The 4,949-nt window shown below is 38.5% G+C and overlaps 1 non-coding gene across 1 annotated transcript; it reads left to right on the top strand.

The window, feature by feature from the left end:
• Positions 1 to 214: 214 nt before the first annotated feature.
• Positions 215 to 333, top strand: LOC115228285. Its single transcript, XR_003883198.1, has one exon. It is a non-coding gene; the product is annotated as a 5S ribosomal RNA (ribosomal RNA).
• Positions 334 to 4,949: the final 4,616 nt, after the last annotated feature.

Here is a 4,949-nt window from a genome sequence, read left to right as displayed (position 1 = left end):
AGTGGGTCTTCGTAAAGTGAGGTATTACTGTATACATATATATATATATATATATATATTATATATATATATTATATATATATATATATATCTATATATATATATATATATTATATATATATATATATATATAATATATATATATATATATATATATAATATATATATATATATATATATATAATATATATATATATATAATATATATATATATATATATGGCCATATCACATTGAAAGCACCGGTTCTCGTCCGATCACCGAAGTTAAGCAACATCGAGCCTAGTTAGTACTTAGATGGGTGACCGCTTGGGAAACCTTGGTGCTGTAAGCATTCCATTAATGGCGGTGCCCCAGCATGGCCACAGCTCGTGAGCTGAAACTAGATAAAAATAAAATTATATATATATATATATATACACACATATGTAGTTGTTAGCATATGTATTTGTGCGTGTATAATACACACACACACGCGCACACATACATCTGTAAGTATATCTGCTGCTGTAAACATAGTCAGCTGTAAACAAAAGAATTGAGCAGTTGTTTAAAAGTTTAAAAAAAAAGCGAAAAAAGGAAAAGAAAAGAAGGTAAGAAAGAAAGAAATATGTCCGCTCCATCAGCAGGCTGGGTGCAACAGGATATGCATAATGACGGCTCACCTAGAAATGAACCAATGAGGGGTCACAACTATGTTTCCACGCGATCCGCTAGAAATAGCAGTCAAATCTCTCTTGAAATTACAGTATATAGTTTCGTTGAAAGAAAATATATATAAATCAAATAAAGCAAAAAGAAATGGGACATGCATTTGATCAAGTCTGCGTCATTAACGCTGACCAGCTTTTTCCCGGTCGTTGGTTTTGCTGGAAATATCAGCCAGATTACTCTCAAATCGCATACTATCATCATGACAAAAGGAAGGATATGTTGTAAATTATATTCTTTTCTAATCAAAGCACAAGGCCCGAAATTAAGGGGAGGGGGTCCAGTCGATTACATCGACCTCAGTATTCAGCTGGTACTTAATTTATCGACCCCGAAAGGATGAAAGGCAAAGTCGACCTCGGCGGAATTTGAACTCAGAACGTAACGGCAGACGAAATGCCTATTTCTTTACTACCCACAAGGGGCTAAACACAGAGAGGACAAACAAGGACAGACAAACGGATTAAGTCGATTATATCGATCCCAGTGCGTAATTGGTACTTAATTTATCGACCCCGAAAGGATGAAAGGCAAAGTCGACCTCGGCGGAATTTGAACTCAGAACGTAACGGCAGACGAAATACGGCTACGCATTTCGCCCGGCGTGCTAACGTTTCTGCCAGCTCGCCGCCTTATGTTGTAAATAATATTAGTTCTAGGTTCACGTTGCTTGATACACCGCCTAAAAGAAGAAATTCGTCAGTGCACGAACGTCTTTGATTTATAGGATGTTTGATCGACACTGACCTAGGGCTAGACATCTCCACCATTAATATCCTTTCTACTATATGCGCAAGGCCTGCAATTTTGGGGCGAGGATAGTCGATTACATCGACCTCGGTGTTTCACTAGTATTTAATTCATCGATGAAAGGCAAAGTCGACCCCAGAGGAATTTGAACTCAGAAAGTAATGACGGACGAAATGCCGCTAAGCATTTTTTCCCGGCATGCTAACGATTCTGCCAGTTCGCCGCCTTATCTTCAACATTAATATCACACAACTTTAATGCTTAATAGTATCTAACCGACCGCTGACTGGTCGCTGGTTGTATTAGAAATACCAGCCAGTTCTTCCTCAAATCATGTGCTTCCCATCCTAAGAAAAAGGAACGACACGTTGGATAATATTAGTCCTGGACACACATTGCTTCAGCCGTTTTGTCAAGAAATGATAGTGGGATGATGACCGCAGGAGTGCCTTTGATCAACAGTAATGTTGTTACTGGTATTGTTTAGCTCCCCAGGGGATTCTTGTTAGTACATATATGTGATCAAAAGTGTTCCGACTGTGACCATCCTGTATATTGATATATTTTGAACCACATTGGCGAAAGTTTCATGTTTTATTTTATTTAATGGCTGTTGCGTGTGATATGTGCGAAATTTAGCTGCCATTTCTAGCATTTGGTGCAAGTAAGTAGAGCTACTTTGACACACCACTTCTTTACTGCTACTGTTTTTGTTGCTGCTTCCACTGCCACTATTGCTGCTGCTGCTGCTACTACTACTACTACTACTTATCAAAGAGGGAGTGTAGGTGGTCACACGGCCTTCTAGAAACAGCAGCTAAATCGTCTTCAGTCCACACCCTATGGCTTTCAAACGAGAAAGATACATCGATAATGTGCTCCTGTAGCATTCCTGGGATGGATGGCCATAGATGGAATGTCTTTTTTTTTAAGAGGCTCAATCGGGGCTGGCCAGTGATTAAGCAACTACTACTACTACTACTACTACTGCTGCTGCTGTTGCTTTTACTGGTACTACTGCTGCTTCTGTTCTGCGTCCTATTTCGCGTGCAAACCTGGTGTTTGTTTGCATGAGAAATTTGCATTACAAATTTACACTCCTAAATTTACCTTCTAAAATCCAATTGAAGTATGCATCATCAGCTTTATGGGTTGTTCCCAAACCTTCCATGACCAAGCGGTCGAACTTTCAACAGGTGGTTCTAGTCTTACAGGGATATCTGATATTCTAGGCATACCAGGGTATTTCGTGTTATCCCGTCGAAGCAGGTTATCCGGAAAATTACGATGTTCTGCGGTGATTTAAATATCACAAAGAAAGGCGAAGCCAAGTAAGATTCTATCATCCTAAACCGACCGAAGGAAAGGGAGAAAGAATGACTGAAAGCCCGCCTCTAAAGGATGAAGTCTCCCTACACTAAAACCCACATCTGCAAACAATAAAGTGAAAAGTAATGATGGAGCATGAGCAAATTGTTCAAGAATGGAGCGAGAAAACTGAAGTGCATTTAAAATTTGCAGAAGGCCATCAGTTTTGAAGGGAAGAGATTAGCCAGTAGCATCGGTACTTGACTGGTACTTTATATTAGCGACCCCGTTAGAATGAAAGACAAAGTTGATAACTGGGATTTGAAACGTAAAAGACCGGAAGAAATACGGGTTCTGCTAGCTTAGTCGTTGAGATTAATAATATAAAGCACCTTTACACGCAAGGATATATATTTTGGACATTCAATGATGGGTTATTTATCAAACACTCTAGATACACTGAGATTTGTATCAGACATTCCAAACACACCAGGATATATATCAAACATTCTAGATTTACTGGAACATATGTCATCCGAAATACACCGTGACATATAGCAAACATTCTAGATAGATTGGGACATATAGAAAACATTCTAGATACACTGGAACCTATTGCAAACATTCTCACTGAGACATATAACAACCATTGCTATACGTTTGAAACGTTATTTTCTCTCTCTTTTCAATGTTCACTGCCGTCTTTACATTATTTTGTCGTTACTTTTGTTGTTATTGTTTCGTGGGTTGAATGCCTCTTCTGTCTTTGCTAGAGCCTGACTGTTCTGGTGCAAACGTAACTTAGATTATCAATAATCGGCTTAATATTTTACTCAAATACTCGTGCACATACACACAACGCACGCGCACACGCATGCAGACGTACAAACATACACAACGCTCGCACACATAGATAGATTGCTACATACATACATACATACATACATACATACATACATACATACATACATACATACATACATACATACATACATTATATACATACATACATCATACATCCTACATACATTACCAGTCATCAATCATTATACACTTATATAACCATTGGCCAACGAGGGAGCCTCTACAAATGTTCAACAATCTGTTAACATTAGCAGAGAGTCATTTGAGCGTCGATGGAATGCCCTGCGATAGTCGTCCTGCTCTCTGAATTCTTGGTTCAGATCCCGCCTAGATCGATGTAGCTTTCTCCCTTTTGGGGGGTTGCTGAATAAAATACCAACCAAGTACTGCAGTCGGTTCTTTCTTTCTTTCTTTCTTTCTTTCTTTCTTTCTTTCTTTCTTTCTTTCTTTCTTTCTTTCTTTCTTTCTTTCTCATGCTCACACTTGTTTCCCCTTCAATTGACCATTTGTACCCGTCTCTCCAGTTACACATCAGCGTATCCAGCCTTTACTATTGAGTTTGGGTTACAGTTGTGCCGCAGTGATCTTTATTGTGTGTTTTTTGTTCAACTACATCTTCCCATTTTCTATGGTAGAGAACGAAAAAGAAAAAGGTTGACGAGGAGAGGAAGTGGAAGAAAGACAAGGGGAAGGATGTGGAGGGGGAATCGAGATGTATGTATGTATGTATGTATGTTATATACATAACATACATACATACCTACATACCTACCTACCTACCTACATACATACATACATACATCTTCACTACAGCTTTCACTTCCTCGTCACTGGAATAATGTTTGCTTCTCAGACCCCCTTTCGTGGAGGTGAAGAGATGATAACCTGAAGACGCTAATTCTGGTGAGTGTGGAGGTGGTGAAGAAGTGGTTCAAAGAACAGTCAATAGAATTTTTCGGGGCAGGGATACATGCTCTCATTCGAAGGTGGAACATTGCTATTGAGAGAAACGATGACTATGTTGAGAAGTAGGGATGTGATCTACAAAGGACCAGCTTCATTTTGATCTATGATACATGTTCCTGTGTTGGTAATTATAACAACTGTCCTAAACAAAATGGCATTACTTTTTGACTCAGCCTCGTAATTATTCAGTTTTATCTCAAGATTTCTTGCCAATAGAGAAAGAGCCAGTTTCTAATCTAAATACATACATACATACATACATACATACACATATACATACATCACACAACATACATACATACATACATACATACATAATACCCATACATACATACATACATACATACATAC

Source organism: Octopus sinensis, unplaced genomic scaffold (genome assembly GCF_006345805.1).
Source record: "Octopus sinensis unplaced genomic scaffold, ASM634580v1 Contig10116, whole genome shotgun sequence".
Lineage (NCBI taxonomy): Eukaryota > Metazoa > Mollusca > Cephalopoda > Octopoda > Octopodidae > Octopus > Octopus sinensis.
This window is presented reverse-complemented; position numbering and strand designations above follow the sequence as displayed.